We start from the raw sequence: 20,033 nt of genomic DNA, 5'->3' as shown, positions 1-20,033 counted from the left end.
TATTTTAAGACAAACTACTATTTTCGGTAAAGTTTAACTCTGGGATTATGGTAAAGAGAAAGAGATCGACTATTTTGATCACGTGACCTTCCGAAACAGATTTCGCTTCAAGGCCATGATGCAGTCGGCTGTGCCCCAACTTGCGTGACGTCACAGTTTGGTTGGGAGGTCTATTTCAGGCGGCTTTGGGCTAATTCGCTAGAATCACTTTCACCAGACGATTCGTCGCTCTGGAAAGCGGATCAAGGATCAAGGAAGTGCAATTTACGGAGTTCATAGGCAATTACGCCTTTACCTCCACATCTTCAAAGGAAATTTAATCATCCGAAAGAGGGTATTGTCAAATAGGGTAAAAATTTTGATAAGCCGAATGACTTGGAGTAAGTGCCTTCACACTGAGTCAAAAAAAGGCAAAAAACTCAGAAGGTCTTAATTTTGCGCCGAAAAAGGGCCAGAATAATTTAGATAGGGGCAGCCATATAAATTTTGACTAGAAATATAAAAGGTGAAGTTTCCTTGAACCTTGATAATCATTTTCTTGGCATACGTCAGATGAAGGGCACGCAGGGGAATTCCGATGCGCGCTCTTCGAGGTGGGGGGGGAGGGGGGAACCTGTTTACAGGTCGAAAAAGTGGTTCAGTCAGTGATCAGCTGGGAGGGAGAAGTTTCATTTTATTTTTGACCGCTAGTCATTGCGGTTTTTAAAAGCCAAAAAGGATGCTGTTAAGCGCCTAGGAAAGTTCCTTCTTAAAAGAAGAGAGAAGTTAAAATTTAAAGAATATTTTTCAGTTTTAGAGGGAACTTTTTCAGTTTTATTTTAGTTGAAAGATGATAGTAAGTTAAAGCAGTCCTATTTGACTGTGATGTTTCTTGTTAAAGAAACGTTAAAGAGGTTCCTCGAGTTAATGCCGTGTGCATTAAAGAACTTTAGAGGCGGGGGGGGGGGTTAAGGAACGAGAGGTAATTATTCACGTGGTTATCGGTGTGCTCATATCTAGCCCGTTTAAAAGGCAGAATCGAATATTCCCTATTGAGTACCGCTCTGGGTCTCTTTCGGGAAGAAGCAACTGCAGGATCGTATACGGGTAGCATATGAAGCACAGGATTAGCGACACGTTGAATATTTTTGAAACATTTTTCCGAAAGTCGCTGTATATAGCGATTAATGGGCATAATTTTGAGGTCGTTATGAAACTCTTCGTTCCGTACATACCACGGAGCTTTTAGAATTTGCCGAAGCATTTTAGATTGAAAAATTTGGACATGTTTTCTGTTAGTCAGTGCGCATGGGCCCCATACGGGACATGCATACGTAAGAACCGGCCTAATCATTGATTTGTAGAGCAAGATTTTGTTATCAGTTGACAGGTCGCTATGACTAGCTAAGAGGGGGCGTAGGGCGGTCTTGACAGCTGTCGCACCCGCTATGATCTTGCGGATGTGAGGCTGCCAAGTTAATTTTGAGTCTAGTAAAACACCTAGATATTTGTAAGAAGAGACCCAGGGAATAGGTTCACCGAAGAGCATTAAATTGGGTAAATTTGGGATATTTCTTCGGATGAACATGGTGGCAGCACATTTTGCGACATTAATTTTGATTTTATACAGACCGAGCCAGAGTTCTAAGGTCGAAAGGTAACTCTGCAATTGTGAGATTACCTGGAGGGTGTTGGAGTGTTGAGAAATGATGGCTGTATCGTCTGCGTATAATGCAAGATCGATATTTGGGGCCTTAGGAATATCATTTACATAAAGGTTAAAGATTGCGGGGGCGAGGAGACTTCCTTGAGCCACCCCAGCATAGATTGGGCGGGGAGAGGAGAATTCGTGGTTAACTCGCACGCGGAAACTGCGTCCGGTCAAGTACGAGTTAATAATTTTAATGAGATGAGCCGAAAAACCAAGCCGCATGAGCTTGTAAATAATCCCGTCATGCCAAGTCCTGTCAAAGGCTTTGGCAACGTCTAGATAGACAATTCCAGTTCTCTCTCGCTTACGAAAGCCTTCATGAATGAATTCCACTACACGGAGTAACTGGTGTACCGTGGAGTGTTTAGGTCGGAAGCCGAATTGTTCCGGGATTAGTAAACTTTTATCCCGACAGAATTCATTCAGGCGATTAAGTAAGACAAATTCATAGATCTTAGAGAGAGAAGATAACAGACTGATGGGTCTGTAATTGACGGGCAGGTTTAAATTTTGTCCCGGTTTTGGAATGGGAACGACTGCTGCAATTTTCCAACAGTCGGGGAAATAGCTTCTCCTGAGCATTAAATTTATGAGGACCGTGATCCATACGATAAACATAGGGGGGAAGTTTTTGATCATGCGATTTGAAATAGAATCTATGCCAGGTGCCTTGTCAGGTTTCAGTTTGTCAATGAAAACCATGACTTCAGAAGGGTCCGTCGGCCTGAGTTCTGGTGTGGTAGGTTGTGATAGAAAATCTTTAACCCGTGCTTGTATGCGCCCCTGTGTAACCGGACGGTTACAGTAGGAGTCGTGGTTTGTTGTGAATTGAGTTGCAAGGCTGTCAGCTATGACATTTGCCTTTTCTGAGTCAGTGTAGGCCATCTGTGCGCCATCGGCCGTATGAAGGGGCGGAATGTATGTTTTATGTTTGCGTAATCGGGCGGCTGCGCGCCAAATCGATTTGTCTTCAGTCGTTAGGGACTCAATGAATGTTTTCCACTCCGCTTGTTTTAATAAGCGGGTTTCGGTCCTTATCTCGTTCTGTATCTTGCGAAATTGGGCACGGATATTGGGATCTCGTGACCTTTGCCAAATTCTTCGCAAGTAATTTCGCTGCTTAATTTTGAATTTAGTCTCAGGTGGGAGCCTAGCACCTGGATGTTTACGTGGCTTTGAAGCCGCAGCTCTCGCTTCTTTCAGTAAAGACTCCAAACTTTTGATATGCCTGTCAAAGTCCGAATTGCTGGAAATTTTGATGGGAGGGAGTGAAGTTTTTTCCAAAATAAATCTAAAGTCGTCCCAATTTGTTGAGACTTGCTCCTCTAATTTTGAGTATCGATTTTGAATATCTAGGGATATCAAAACGGGGTAGTGATCAGAGTCCAATTCCTGAATCACTTTTATCTCATGCCGAAAGAATATGTTATAAAAGGCAGCCAGATCAAGAACTGCAGGGGACCCTCTATGAGGGTAAAAGGTCGGGAGGGTAGGAGCAATGATCTGTACATGGTTACTCTGGCACCATGAATTTAGACTAATACCATACCTGTTCCTGTTAGAACAAAACCATGCGGTATGGCGTGAATTTAGATCACCAGCAATTATTAGGTGATTTGAAATATTCAAAATTTTATCAAAATCACTGACAGGAAAAGCTGGCCTTCCACGCGCTGTAGACAGTGGAGGTAAATAAGCTGAGACTATTGTTAGCGGGGAGGAATTTTGAAGGAAAATTTTGATGATTGTCGCTTCCAAAAAATTTAAATCAGGGGTCGGTATCATGTGGTGCTTTAACGAACGCTTCACATAGATACAAGTGCCGCCACAGGGATTTCTGCCCTGTGACACCCTGTCAGTACAATAAATGTCATAATTCCCAATTTTGGGAGTATTCCCTGGGGTAAGGTGAGTCTCTTGGACTAAAAACACGTCAATATCGTGCTCTACAACAAAATCACGAACTTCGTGAATTTTTGAAGTTAAACCATTGGCATTCCATGTGCAAATGGTCAGTTCTCTGATGGTGTTTGAACTGTTATTTATACAATTGAATTTTATGCCGTTGTTAAAGGTTCATCACTGAAAAAACAGAAGACATGGGTCTAAAAAAGCCTAATTAGGTTGAAAGCTCAACATAGCTTTCATAAATATAAAATGCCCTCATTAAAGCATCTGCTTGCCTGAGTTTAGGCATTGCTTTTTTGAAGGCAAGGAGCAGAATATGCTTGTCTACCGCTGGGTTGCGGGAGATTTCAATTAAGCATTTTAGTGTAGATGAGAAGACGTCGTCTGAATCATTGCTACACTCTGCTGTGGCTGACACTGCTGGGGCTGCAGGGGCTTCTGCAACCGGCAGTCTTGGATTCGTGGATTTGAATCCGTGCTCGGTGGTGTTCTTCACCATCTGTGCATAAGATGGAGAACTGACGTTGCTCGGGGGAGCAGGCATGGGACGTCTTGTCTCAGCGTTTGCTGGGGGTTTAGAAGAACCCTGAGGGGGGGCTGTTTGAGCAGCTGCCCTAGTCCTAGGCGCGGAATTTTTACCGCGAGCCCGTTTGTTGCCTGGGTATCGGGGACAAGATTTGTACGATGCTGGGTGATCTCCACCGCAGTTGCAGCAAGTGGCTGGTACATCTAATCCTTTGGTACACTCACGTGCCCAATGGGGTCCAGAGCATCTGACACAACGGATTGGAAGAGTGCAGAGTTCCGAAGAATGGAAAAAGCCCTGGCACCGAAAGCATTGAGTAGGGCCCTTGCGGCCGCGGTAACGCTCAATGCTGATCTCTGTGCCCCACATGTCAGTGACGGCAAACAGATGATCGAGGAAGGGGTGTGGGATAACTTGTAAATATACAAGTGGCATTGGGTGTCTGGAGCCAGGCTGAGTAAGCCGAACGATGCGATGCACTTTAAATCCCATCGCCTCAACTTCCTCTTTGATATCCCCGATTTCAGTTTCAACAGGGAGGCCTCTGATAACAATTTTAACTGGCCGGTCCTGCTTTAAGTCGAAAGTTTTGAACTGGATGCCGGCTTGCTTCATCCAGCGGGTAACCTCCCTGAACTCCAGCTCTGTCTGAACAAAAATTTTGAGATAAGGTCCAGTCAGTATGCTCCGTAAGTTTGGGGCAATTTCTCTCATGAAAGACACTTGCGTCTTCCAGTTTTTGCTGCTTTTGAGATGTATTGCCGGAATCTCAGACTGCGGTGGTGGTGGGGGGGAACGTTCCGTGCCTGCTCGGAATTAACTCCCTCACTATTACTAGCAGTAACAATTTCTGCTTCATTAGAAGGCTCATTGATTAAAGAATTTTTGATTTTCTCATACTTGTTAGTACTCCTCTCCTTTTTAGGAGTAGCATTTTTTTCGATGGCTGTCAATTTAGAATTTGGAATAGAGCTACTTTTATCTTTAGCGTTTAAAGCCAAATCGTCTATTGTAAGATCCACAATAGGCGCCTTCCCTTGCTTTCGAGCCGCGGGGGTGATAAACCCGTCTGAGTCTATTGTCTGCGTCTTTCGCTTCCGCGATGACGTAGACTGGACTGGTTTCCCCCGCACCTCGTGCGTGGGATTAGATGCCTCATGCTTGCAAGGATCTTCTGCGGATTGAGCGGCGGCCATCTTGGCTAAGCGCTCGCTCTCCAATATATTTAAAAATTCCTCTCTAGTTGAGGGAAGATGAAAAATTGGAACATCTAGAGCATTAGCAATGTCATTTATCTTGTGAAAAAGTGACTTACCCGCCCGGTCGAGTTGATCGTATCCATTAGTGTCCAACGGAGAAGGAGTTCGCTTCATGAAGCTCTTCTGCCTCTGGATAGCTTCAAACTGTTGCTTCAGATCGTAGAACTGTATTACGAGGTTCATGCGCTCGTCATCTGGCGACGCCGATTGCACAGAGGGAGCATGATCCCTGGTCTCACTCATTTCTTCATCAATAACCACATTGTTTTCGCATAAATTCGGAGAATTGCCCTGCGTTGGCGGGAGCTCGTTACACGAGCGACCGTCACCCTCGCTGTTCATCTCTGGAAAGCGATTTCTAGTTACAGTGTAAGCCAATGAGCAGAGCAGAGCGGATCTTTCGCTTTTGGCCTCAGCTCCTAAAAACTATCGCTAATTGTTCGAGTAAGCCATAGGCAATTCGTTTTGGTAGAAAAAAAGTAAGGTGTACCTTATGTACACATATCGCCCGGGGACGTAAACGTAGCTAGACTGTATTCAGGCAATTCTGGTCGCTAGAAGTGGCCGAAGGATCGATGCCGAGCAGGAAATCAGGTACAGGGGAGCGATTTGAAGTAGCACGGGATACAACCCGGGAAGTCAAAGTAAAATTTTTCATAATATTAAATCAGCCCATACTTCAGCTTATATTACCGAAGCTAATAACATCGGTAAACAGGCAGGAACCGTGCGATGAGAGAGGTAGCGTCAATCTTTGTAGACGTCGTCGCTGGAACTTGGCATAGACCATAGACCATAGACCATCGCGTTTATAAGAGGTGTACGACCTGTGAGGGCCTTTACCAATCTATTTTTGTTTCCGTATGGACAAAATCATCTGAAGTAAAAGACCTGAATAATCAGGGCTGAAGGAAATTCTCTATGTCTGTACTAAGCAGCTGTGGATTCTATTTTTGTGTGTGAATTTTCGTCTAATTTCTGCCCTACAATATTTTTTAGAACATTAAAATAATTTTTTATTTACATATTTGAATAATAATATTTGTCTGCATCTTGTTTCTTTTCTGTATTTCTCTATATAGAATATTTCACGATTTTATGTACATTTATTTTCCTAAAGTAGTTTTCTTGATTATATGCTAAATTTTCAAAATATCTACAAGTCCTTTCAAAATATATACAAGTTCATGAATTTTCACTTAATTTCTGCCCTACAATATTTTTTAAAACATTAAAGATAATTTCTATTTTCATATATGTATAATAATATTTTTCTGCTTCTTGTTTTTCTTTTCTGGATTTCTATATACAGAATTTCTCAATTTTATGTACATTTATTTTCCTGATTATATGCAAAAAAAAAAAAAAAAATTTTTTTTTCTTAAAATATATACAAGTCCTTTGCGTTTTAAAGTTCCGCTGAGGGTCGAACCGTTGATCTTAGGATGCACAGCGGTAGGGGTTTATCCCGCTAAGCTACTGGTCGCTTGTTGATTTATCACCAATTGCTGTTATGATGGATTGTTCTTGGCCGTTTAAAGGGCTGAGATACTGTGTAATCGTATTTTCCTATTTTTCTGAGGATGTCATAGTTGCTATTGTCCAATTTTTGAAAGAAGTTATGCGAGTGGATGAGGATTTCTGTATTTAGTTGGTTTATTTTTAGATCTCTGTGTAAGGTGGAATTCCTTACAAACCATGGTGCGTTTGTTATCATTCTTAAAGCTTTGTTTTGAATTTTTTGCAGGATCTCTCTATTGCTCTTTGCTGCGCTTGCCCATGCTGGTGCAGCGTATAATAATATAGGACGGATGCTTTGCAGGTAGAGGATTCTTTTGGTATTTATATTTAAAGGTGAATTCCTTCCAATTAGTGGATATATTGATTGTAGAGCTTTGGATGCTTTGGTTCTTGTTTCTATTATGTGATTTTTAAAGGTTAGTTTTTCGTCCAGGAGGACTCCTAAGTATTTTGTAGCCGCTTTCCGGGGGATATTGTTGTTTTCAAATTTCAGATCTTGGTAAATATGCCTGGATTGTGTTCTTTTGAAGATGACTACTGTTGATTTGGTGGCATTTATTTTTATTTTCCATCCTTTGTACCAGGGGCGAGTTGGTTTATTGCATTTTGTAATTTTTGGGTGGCATAGTCTGGATTCATGGAGCTGCAGATAATAGCTGTATCGTCTGCGTAACAGGCGATGAAGGCATCTTTTATTATTGGGATATCATTTGTATATAAATTATATAGTAGTGGAGAGAGATTTGAACCTTGTGGTAGGCCGCTACTGATTTTCTTGATGAGAGAAGTATGGGTTTTGATTTTTACTTGGAAGGATCTATTGTTTAGGAAACTATTTATGAGTGCGATGCTCTTCAGAGGGAAGTTGTAATTTATAAGTTTGATAAGGAGGCCGTAATGCCAAACCTTATCAAAAGCTTTTTCTATGTTCTATGTTGTTTCATTTTTATTGAACGATTCGCCTATTTTTTCTACGATTTTCATTATTTGTTGAGTTGTGGAGAATTTTTTCCGGAATCCAAATTGATGCTCTTGTAGTAAATTTTTTTCTGTGATAAATTCTTCAAGCCTTTGGACGATGATACGTTCAAAGACTTTTCCTAATGATGATAGTAGTGAAATGGGTCTATAGTCTGTTGTTGCCTTTCCTGGTTTACCTGGTTTCTTTATGACGGTTATGATGGCATGCTTCCATTGAGCAGGGAAGTAATTTAATTTTAGGCACGCATTTATTATTTTAGTGAGATATACTATTGCTTTTCTTGGGAGTTCTTTTAATGCTTTGTTGGTGATATTGTCATGGCCTGCGGCTTTTCTTTTGTTTAGATTTTTGATAATAGTCTTGATTTTTAGTGGAGTAATCGGTTGGATGGGGGCATCCGGGACAGTTGTTAGGATGTGCTGTACATGGTTTTCGATATTTATGTCATTTGGGTTTGGGAAATTGTTTATCGTGAATTGTTTTTCGTAGGAATTTGCAAAAAGCTCTACTATTTCGTTTAGGTTGTGAGTGGTAGTATTGCCATCAGATATTGGACCTATGGTTGTTTCAGTTGTTTTAAGAGATTTGGCTATTTTCCAGACGGAGTTGTCTGTGTGGGAAAGGCTTTCTAGGAAGATATTCCAGGAGTTTTCTTTAAATTCTTTTATTAGTTTTCGCAGTTGCCTGTTGCTTCTGTTAAATTCCCGTAGGTCTCTTGGATCTTGTGTGTTTTGAGCAATTTTCCTTAATCTATTCTTCTCTTTGATCTTGTTTTGGATATTTTTTGGGAGAGTTGCGTTACTGTTTTGGATGGGGTGTTTACTATTGTCGAGGGTTAGTTGAATTTTTTGAGAGAAGTAATTTATTGCGTTTCCTATTTCTTCTTCATTTTGAGGAGAGAAGGTTGGGTTGATGCTATTGTCTATTTCTTGTTTAAATTTAGACCAATTTATTTTACATTTTAAAGGTGGTAGTCCTTGTTGGAGGCCATGCAGGGTGAATTTCATAGGGAGATGATCCGAATCTAATGCTGTGTCGACTTGCAAATATGGTTGTTGATTAATTTTAGAGGTGATGATTAAGTCTAGTACATCGTTGGAGTTTGGATGGATTTTGGAGTAGAAGGTTGGTTCTATTGGAGCAGTAATGATGATATTATTGTTGTTGCTGTAGTTGTAGAGTAAGATTCCGTCCAGGTTATTGTTTTTGGAGTTCCAGGTGGTGTGTTTTGAGTTTAGGTCCCCTGCAATAATTGTGGGGAAACCTAAACTGATAATTTTATCGATGTCTTGAGTGCATAGGGCTTTTCCTGGTGGTTTGTATACTGCGACTAGTAAGTAGTTTATATTCCTGCTGGGAAGTATACAGGTGCATGCTTCTATACTGTTGAGGGTTGGTAAATGAAATTTGGTGCTATTTAGACTTCTTTTGATGATGATAGCTGTGCCGCCTCCACGGTTGTGAAGTCTGTCCACTCTATGTATATCAAAGTTAGGAATTTTGAAGGAGTCTTCGGGTTTGAGATGCGTTTCGTTTAGGAGAATGACGTCCAGGTTATGTGTATTGATGTAATCTTTTAATTGTAGCGTTTGTCTTTTAATACCATTGCTATTGAAGGATAAAAATTTAGCATAGTTGATATGCGATCTATTTCTTTGGTTGATTTGTTGTCTGTGATTATACATAATTTTTGGTGTGAAAAATCTTTACCGCTTCTAAGGCGATCTTTAATTTGTTGACTTGAGTATTTTTAAATTTAAGGTAAAGGTCATGTATTTGCTCGATGAATTCGACAAAATCATCAAAATCCTCGTCTTTATCTTGAGTATATTCTTTTAATTGCGGTTTTTTATATTGAGGGGGTTCTTTTGTGGCGGTTTCTTCTTTTTGATGGGTTGGTTCTTTGAGTTGCGGCTGTTTGTTTCCATTATTTTTGGTTGATGCTGTGACTGCAGCGTAGGATAGAATGGTGTTGCCTGATTGGCTGGGAGTATTGCGACTTGCAGTGCTCCGGGAATTTGTATTAATTTTTTCGTTTTCTATGGGTTTTTTAATATTTTCAGTTGCGTTGCCTGGTCTTTCAGGGCATTCAATGCTACATGCTGGGTGAGGCCCTTTGCATGATATACATTGTGCTGGTATTTCCTTTTCAAGACGAGCTGGGCAGTCAAAGGATTTGTGGCTTTCTAAGCATCTGACACAACGAGGTTTGTTGTGGCAAGCTTTTTGTGTATGCCCGTACCGCTGACAATTAAAACATTGTGTTGGGCCGGGTTTTGATTTGTAGCTGATTGCTCTTGTTTTCATGTCAAGTATATGCGTGATTCTATAGATTTGTTTGCCTTCTTCCGTTCGTGGCGTTTCCACGTAGAAAACGGGAAGAAGAGATGGGATGCCATCGCGCATGCGTGTTAGCTGCCTACATTTGAGTACAGGGATTCCCTGTGAAATAAGATCTTCTTTGATTTCGTCAGGTGTAAAATACGTTTCTAATCCTTTCAGGATAACTCTAGTTGTTTTGTCAGAATTTAGTAAGTATGTGTGATAAGGGATTTTTTCCTTGTCAAATTTATTTTGGAGTTTTTTATAATCTTCTGCGGTGAAGACTTTTATTTTGAGATTGTCTCCCTCTTTTTTACTCTCGATCTTGGTGATATTTAGGGTTTCTTTTATTTCTTTTCTTAGGTCTTTCCAATTTATATCCTCTTGCGTTATAATGAATGGGGGAATTTTCCCTGCATATTTATGGGGTTTTTTAAAAGTATTTTCGTCCTCTTCAGTGCTATCGTCTTCCGTTTGTTGGTTTGCATCAGTGGCTCCATCTGTTGACTTGTCGAGTAGGTTATTGAATTTATTTGCGGTTACTATTTCTATTTCTGAATTGGTTTCACTTTGATTTGAATTTGATCTTTTGTGTCTTTTGGACTTTGGGGCCTCTTTCGAATTATCTTTGGATGGGATTATTGGTTGGGGTTCTATATGGGTAGTTGTCTTTGTTGACGAGAGCTTTTAAATCGTTTTGATTGAACTGGTGGTTTAGTAGGATATTAATTTCGTCTATTTCATCTAGTAGTATTTGATAAATTTTTTCTTCTTCTTCCGTTATTTGGGAATTAGCTTTTTTGTTTTCAAGTATGGTAATATTTTCTCTTAATTCTTGGTGCCTTTCGAGGATGTTTTTGATTGAGCCTTTCGGCAAAGTATTGATGCTGTTTGGTGAGACATTTATGGGTATATCTTTGTCCGCGATTGGTGTGTTTAAAGCTGCATCGTGCAGTGCAATTTCGTCATCTATTGCTAGCATTTTTTGTCTGTGCTCTGAGTTGAGACCTTCCGTTTTGCCTACAATTTCATATTTTTTCCGTTCAGATTTTAATTCGTTTATCCGTTCTATTCTCCAAAGCGGGGAGTTTGGTATATTTTCTCCTTGCGCTTTTGCGCCTTGTCTCGTGAGCATGATGCTAAGAATCTGTCCGGGTACGCTTATCCTAATTTGGAATTACGTGATGCCGAAGAGAGTCACCATAATACCAAAGACAATACTTACGCTGGGTAATGACGTTCTAGAAGTTCTAGATGGCCTGTTGAGATAAGCAAAATATGGCAATTCGAAGAGCGCTTAAAAAATGGAACTGGGCGGAGAAGAGGCTGGCTGATCTAATGTTGTGGTTGGTCATGTGACAGAAGCGTCCAATAGCAGTAGAGAGAAGTACTGAGAGATTGCAAGGCTGAGGGGTCCCATGCAAGCTATGATTTTTGGAGGTTTTAAGGTGTATTAATGAACTTCGAAAATTTTTCAAAATTTTTTTTAAGCAAATAGTAAGCAAGTAGTAATTTTTAAGCAAGTAGTTATTAGCTTCTTCACAAATGCTGAATAGCATAAATAATTTTTCCATAGGTGTATCTGCTGTTTTTAGCTGTTTCATATTGGATCTTAACAAAGTGAATAATTTAAATAAATTGCTGTTTTCGAAGATAGAGTTTAATTCTTTTAATGTAGAAAATATATCAGAGAAATTATTGTGACTTGCTTGGCTATTGTTATTCTAGTTTTTGGTGGTTTGAATGTGATTTGAAGTAACTTGTGCATAAATTTTGCCTTGGGTGAATGTAGCTGATTGTGAAGTTGTATTTTTTTGGTTGAAAGTGAAATTTGGTGCGCTGTTATTAATTCTAGGTGTGTTTTGGGGATATTTTTCGACACGGCGATAAGAAGCTGGATGGTTTTTTGAACAATTTGCGCAAATTGCGTTTTCAATTTTTCCAGGTGTTGGACAATCTGAGGTTTTATGATTTTTTGCACATTTAACACATCGTGGTAAGAAAAACAGTTATCTGATGAATGGTGGAATCTTTGGCAGCTGTGGCATTGTGGAATGATGTTTTTGTTAATGTATTTTTCTATCGTGATTATGAACATTCCTAAATGAGTTTCATCGTAGATTTTTTCTATGTTGGCTGTTTGCATGAGTTGTGTTTGAAATAGTGGCATGGGTTGTTTGGTTTTAAAACGTGTTAATTGAACTACTTTGTAAACTGTGTATCCTAAATTTGTAAGTCCTGTTGAAATCGCATCCGTGTCTGTTGTAATAGGTAGGCCTCTGATGACTACTTTTATCGGTATTTTATGCTTGTGTGTAATGACATAGTGTTCTATGTTGTGTGTTTTTAAATCTAATGTTAACTGTCTGTGATCATCTGGTGTGCATGGTAGCAATTTGAGGTATTCGCCGCTGACGTTTCCAATGAATTTAGCTTGTGCGAGAGTAGAAATTCTTTTGAGAGATTGATTGTGAGTGGCGCCATCTTCCCGCTTAATCATAACTGGTGTTGGGTTATTATTATTTTCTTGGCTATTATTAGGTGTTTGGGTGTTGTTAATTACTTGTGATGATTGAGTGGTGTTATTACTAACATCTGAGTATGTGTTGGGCTGAGATAGTGCATTAAAACTGTTTTGGGTAGTAATTACTTTTGTCGGCAGATTTTTTGGTACTTCAGCTGTTTCAGTTGGTTTAAGAAATCCATCTGAGTCTCTTTCGTTGCCCGAATTTTTATTTTGTTTGCCTTTAGAATTAGTGTGTGGGTGAGTGTAACTTGCATGGGAAAGAGCAAAATTTAACTTACCCCTCAGCATATCAAGGTTTTTCTTCATTTTTTCGATTTTTTCCCAAGAATTCTGAATGGTAGTCTCTGTCCGTGACAGGTCGTCCATGCGATAATAACTTGATTGTATCTACAGTAGCTATTATGCTAGTTTCCATTGCCATAATTTCACGTCTTAGCGTGGCGATTTCTGCGTCCGTGAGAGCATGGTCGTTGTCCTGGTCCATATCCGTGGCCGCTGTATTCGAGGTGTCCGGTAGTGACTCCGGATTCTTGGCTTTATCTGGTGGAACTGCCTCGCTTTTAGGAGTCTGCTTAGTACGAGCCATTATGACAAGTAACGCTTTCGTTAAAACGAGAAAATAAGCTGAAGTATGGGCTGATTTAATATTATGAAAAGTTTTACTTTGACTTCCCGGGTTGTATCCCGTGCTACTTCAAATCGCTCCCCTGTACCTGATTTCCTGCTCGGCATAGATCCTTCGGCCACTTCTAGCGACCAGAATTGCCTGACTACAGTCTAGCTACGTTTACCTCCCCGGGCGATATGTGTACATAAGGTACACCTTACTTTTTTTCTACCAAAACCAATTGCCTATGGCTTACTCGAACAATTAGCGATAGTTTTTAGGAGCTGAGGCCAAAAGTGAAAGATCCTCTCTGCTCTGCTCATTGGCTTACACTGTAACTAGAAATCGCTTTCCAGAGCGACGAATCGTCTGGTGAAAGTGATTCTAACGAATTAGCCCAAAGCTGCCTGAAATAGACCTCCCAACCAAACTGTGACGTCACGCAAGTTGGGGAAACAGTTCGTCGCCATTTCAATTACCCACCACGCTTAGTCAAAGAGGAATGCTACAAAAGAACAATACTACATATAAATCTAAAACATATCATACGTCGCGCTTTCGAGACATGAAAAATGCAAATTGGAGAGAGATATAGAACTGTCCCTTTCCTTTTGGGGGGCGCAGTGTACATAAGCTTAATCTAATAACATCGGTACTATGTTATTAGATTAAGCTTATAATGTTATTAGCTTATAATGTTTACCGATGTTATGCTTCTACTCTCCGGTTGCGGATTTGCAAGTGCTTGTACCATCTTAACAATAAACTTTTTTCAAGGACTAATGCCATATTATTTGCTTCACAAAGATATACCTTACAGCACCGTATGGCAGCAATGTTCGAAAAGAGACGCAGCTCCGCAGTCTAGGCGCCCTTTGAAAAGAACGTATCGTTCGCGGATGGTAAGTCAGCAATTGCACTGCCTGCGGGGCTTTGCATGTCAAGTGACTAGTTCTTTTCTGCAAAAGCAACCAATGTCTTCTAAACATGCTTTTAGCTTTACCAGTTGAGTTCTTGTACTCTGAATTTTTACGATGCATTGAATAATTACCTCCATGATATTTATGATGTTTTCGGCAAACAACGAGTTTGCTGAATTCTTTAGAGTTGTGGGTAATTTCGGGAGATTGTAATTTTTGGGTTCCTTCAATTCCTTACTATAGGAATCTTTTTTTCTTCCAACCTGATTTCCTTCTCGGTAGTCTTCACCAGGCTCGGGAAATCATCTATGCTGGGTGGAGGTGGGCGAATTTCTTTTCGAGTTACAGATTTTCTTTCCATTTTCCAGAATTTTTTCTGATATTCCTTACAGCCTCTATAACTACTTACGTGGTCTTCACCACAGAAAATACAAGGCCTTTTCATCTGGCTTCTTATTGCATTCGCTTGTTCTGTGCGGTTCACCACATTTGCAACAACGGATCTGATTAGAACATAGATGTTGTGTACGGCGGAAGACCTGACAACGGTAACATTGAGTTGGCCTTTTCCTTCGAGAATATTTTTCAATGCGAATATTTATGCTGAACATATTATTTAAATCAAAGATCGCATTTCCGGCCACATTCCTTTTCAACTCCAAAAAGAAAATTGGAAGTTTCTCGATTTAACCTCTTCTAGACCGTGGGAATTGCTTCACCTTAATGATTGGGTACTTGCGTCTTTCAAGGTGCTCGTAGATCGCAGCTTCATTGATGGCTTCTGGCAGGTCTTTCAATATTGCACGAACATTCTTCTCACTTGACAATTGATATGTGTGGAATGGGATTTTATCTATTTCAAGCCTTTTCATAACTCGTCTGTAGTCATCTATTCTTTCAGTATAAACATGAATTGAATTTGATTTCAAGGAGGCTTCATGTCCTGATCTTGAGCAAATTCCGATAATTCCATCTAATTTCAGCCAAATAACATCTTTATGTGGAATTACAATTGGTGGGAAAGTCTTCGTTGGGAAAGCCCCTCCTTTTTCATCTTCTGCTCCGCCTTCTTCTAAGCTTGAAAGCGGTTTCCATGCGTAGCATCCACCGGAACCGGAATTTCTTTAGGTTTTGCTGGGTTTTTAGGGATTTTCCATTGGGATTGGGGGAACTTTTTTTTGGAGTTTTTTGGAGGGATTAATTGAGAGCTGAGACGTTGAAGGTGTAGAACGTACTTTGGTAACGCTCTGATTTTATCGATAACTAACCCAGTACCGTAGGCGGTTAGTGATTGCTATTTTAGTACTGACTTTTTCTGTTACCCTTAGGTAGCGAAAATGTCGTTCTTTAGAAATGTTGACGACTGCACCGATGATGATGATTTAAATTCCGAATTTTCCTCTCTATTCACGAGGTCACAACCAGCAAAATGGCTAAAGGAGGACTTTGTGAAAAAAGCGAAAAAGAAGAAAGTGCTATCCAGAACATGTTGAACATTATCATGAGTTTCTGTTGGTTGTGCTTCCGAGAATTCTGCTGGCGAAACATCCGCAAGGACAGACCTTTCCTCTAAACTAATGTTTGGAATTTGAATGTTCTCCTCCGTATTACTGGTTAACTTCCTTTCTTCCGAATGCTCATTATTGACGGCCCTTTCACTTTCGCGCCTGACTACACAGCATTCAAGAGAACCGGTCGTTCCCTAATTTCCTCAATCAACTGTGCAGTTTTATTCCCTAACAAATAGTACTCTTTGTCTAACTCTACCGAAGTAACCGCTGCCTTTGTGGTGACCACACCAAAATCACCTTAAATGGTGACTTTCGCCAAAGTTAAACATTTACATTCTGTGTCCAAAGGCTGTTTCACCCATACAGTTTCCCCTAATAAGTCACTAGTATTAATCCAAGTACTATTACACAGGTCTATACCAGCTCCAGTATATCTCAGATATCCTCTCTTTATCCCATTAATTACTGCTTTCTTGAAATACGACTCAAAACATTTTCCTAAACTCTCCGTTCCTAGATTATTCACCAGATTAGCCTTATTCTTTTCCAGCGATGGAAAGTTAGGTCGGATATGTCCCTCCTTTCCACATTGAATAATAGTAACACCTTATTTTCCGCTGTTTCTCGAAACCTGCTTCATTGAAAACTTGCTTTTTTTTAGGAGCCACTGCTTTCCTGTGCTCCTCTGATTTAATTCTTTGATGACCACTACTTTTCTGATTATAACTACAGTTAGAATTTATATCCCGCTCTCTACCTTTTTCAAATCGTTTCTTTAACCCCGCTCTCTATTCTAACTTCCTCGTATCTCTTCGCAAAGCCTCATACTTGTCGCATTTCTCTGCTAAAATGGAAGCTGTTTTAAATTCTTCCCAATTGTCTAAGTAGTGCTCTCTTATTTCTAGAAGGACTCGCCGCTTAATTTTGCTCAGTGAGCATAAGTTTCTTAAGACTTTCAAAATCTTGAACTTCTACTGAATCCAACCAATTTTCTAAATACACTCTCAGTTCATAGACTAAATCCACCCATAACAGTCCGTTTTTTCTAGAATGTTCTTCAAATTTTGTTTTTAGTGCCCAAGAACTAAGCTTGAATCTCTGCATGAGTAATTTCTTAACATGCTGACAATCATCTCCTTTATCCGCTGGTTCTTTCACTATTAAGTGGGCTACATCGTAAGGTAATAAAGGAATTAATTGCAAGACCCAATCAATCTCGTTAACGTTCTCTTTTTGAGCTTGTTCCTCAAATAGCATAAAGAATAATTAAATATCCATATTACTCGGTTCAAAACGCGGTACTAGATCTTTCAAATTAACCTTTTTTTCTCTATATTGTTCAACTTTCGAAACCGTGGAAGCTAGGCTATTAGTCTGAACCACATTCATCAGTTTTAACCTTTCCAATTCAAAAACTCGCTCACGCTCCCGTTCCGCTCTCTCTTGTTCACTTTCCCGTTCTACTCTCTCTTGTTCGGCTATTTTTTCTGCTTTTCTCTGCTCAGCCGCAGCCCAAATTCTTGCCGCGTATTCTTTCGCAGCTTCTTCTTCATAGTCCTCGGCATTTAGAATAGCCTGCCTAATTCCTCTTACTCTATTTGCCTGAGACACATTTGTTTCAAACTCCTCCGCTAACTCCAATAGCAGAGCTTTCGTAAATTTCCTCATAAACTCACCCATTATGGAAAATTAAAGAAAAATAGCCTACCCCGAAACACAATAACACAAAAACAACAACAGGCATTACTTGGATATTTATCCGGGAAATTTCACCATTTTGCGGCAGTAGATCACGCTTCCTCCGGCGATCCCTTCTGACACACTGTCACTTGTCACTGAAGTGGCTTCACCACGCGAACTGTCCTCGCACACAAAATTAGATCGTTCTTGAAAAGAAGAAAGTCTTGACTGTTCACATAAAACACAATGTTCACAGGCAAAAAGTCCGTTCCTAAATTTACTCTCAGGAACAATCCCTAAAAGCTGCCTCGAACTTTTAATATTTACTGCTGTGGTGTAGTGGCCGAAACCGCTATGCAAACCCTGGAAGAAAGGCTTGACTGTTCACATAAAACACAATGTTCACAGGCAAAAAAGTGCGTTCCTAAATTTACTCTCAGGAACAATCCCTAAAAGCTGTCACCAACTTTTAATATTTACTGCTGTGGTGCAGTGGCCGAAACCGCTATGCAAACCCTGGGTTGTGGCATAAGGTTGAAAACAAAACAAGCATAAACATTTTATTGAACACACACACACACACACACACACACACCAAAAAAAAAAAAAAAAAAAAAAAAAAAAAAAAAAAAAAAAAAAACAGCGACATACAAATCGACAAGAGAAAAACTTATCTTTTTCAAAAATCAAATTTTATACATCAATCGTACGTGAGCCATACGTGTCTCTCGAGCCTGCGTTTGTGACATTGCCAGGAATTTAATATTATTTTAATACCAACTATTTTTTACAACTTAATATTATTTTAATAACAATTAAATAATTATATTTAGTCCCATGATTTCATCACGTATATTGCACTCTGAATTTGCAATTTGAAATCATTCGCCGTAGATTTATGCGACATTTTCACACTATCCATCTCAATTTACAATAAACAACATCTCACACCCTCAAACAGAACTCACAGTTTCACGGATCATTACACATTACTTTACAAAATCACCCACAAACAGCACAATTCTAGTCAACCCCTCGAATGTATCTGGCTTTAGTGATAAGATGAAGAAGAAAACAAACCCCTGGAATTGACTATATCAATTTGAGTATGATAACTAAAATGGGTCTTCTCATGTTCTGCAGGCTCATAAAAATTATTGAATATATTTTAAAACGTCGATACTTTCCAAAAGATTGGAAAATAGCAGTCATCTCACCACTTCAAAAACACGGAAAACCTGCAGACCACGTGACCTCGTACCAACCAATAAGCTATTATTACCCATTTTAAGTAAAATCACAGAGAAAGTTATACTGGACAGCATAAATGAATTTATCACTGCAAGGAAAATCATGCTCCCCGCTCAATATGGGCTCAGAAAACATCATTCCACGGCTCTACATTTTTACAGAGTTTTTGAACTCATGTCCAGTGGCCTGCAAACTAACATCCATACTCCAGCAGTTTTCTTAGATATAGCCAAAGCATTTGATCGCGTTTGACTAGATGGCCTACTATACAAACTAACCATTCTGGGATTCCCAGAACACATCATCTCACTCATTAAATCCTATCTTGCAGATAGAACATTTGTCGTTCGCATTAATCAAAAACATTCCACTAAAAGAAACATTGAGTCTGGCACGCCACAGGGATGCCTTCTCTAACTAACATTATTTAATTTATATGCGAACGATATACCGCACGCATACAACACTACTCTTGCCATGCATGCTGACGATACAGCGTTTCGTACTCAAAGTGCTTCACTTAGGTCAGCAATACAACAACTACAAGAACACATACATGCTATCGAGTACTGGCTTACAGCTTGAAAAATACAAATACTGGCTTACAGCTTGAAAAATACAAATTAATGTCAACAAATCGGAAGTTGTGTTATTCTCAAAGAAAATCTACGTCCACGGATGTGTCCCCATGTTTCGATGAAATAATTCCTTGGGTCAAGCATACAAAATACTTAGGTGTTATTTTGGATAGGCGACTCACATTTTTACCCCACGTCAAACAAAGTTTCGAGGAAGTAGAAATTCACTTGCTCCCTTACTCACTCGAAACAACAATTTAGATAGTGATCATAAATTACTCATTTATACGGCCGTATTGCGTCCCAACAGACTTACGCGTGTCCAGTCTGGGGTTACTTATGCAAATCTCAGCTAAGAAGATTAATCTCAATGGAAAATAATACTTTAAAAATTATTTCAAAAGCCAAATGGTATGTTAGGAACGAAGCAATTCGTAAAGAACTCAGTGTCACCTGTATTGATGAGTTTATCAAAAATATTTCCAAAAAATTTTATAAGAACTTTCATAAATCCCAAAACCCTAGCATACCAAACCTGACTTAGGATTTTAATTTAGCCACAAACAGGAAAAGACCCAAAGCCATTCTTAGGGAATGTGCAGTAAGTCTTAGTTTATTTACTTAGCAATCTACTGTTAAAAATCGAAAAATATGTAATAATAAGAATAATAATATATAATAACAATAGGAATATATATGTAATTTCATATAACTTCTCTCTAGTTCCTCTCAGAGATTAATTATTTAATAC

This window comes from Stegodyphus dumicola, chromosome 11, assembly GCF_044657685.1.
Source record: "Stegodyphus dumicola isolate Sdum_Otavi_A_Nest chromosome 11, ASM4465768v1".
Classification (NCBI taxonomy): Eukaryota; Metazoa; Arthropoda; class Arachnida; order Araneae; family Eresidae; genus Stegodyphus; species Stegodyphus dumicola.
This window is presented reverse-complemented; position numbering follows the sequence as displayed.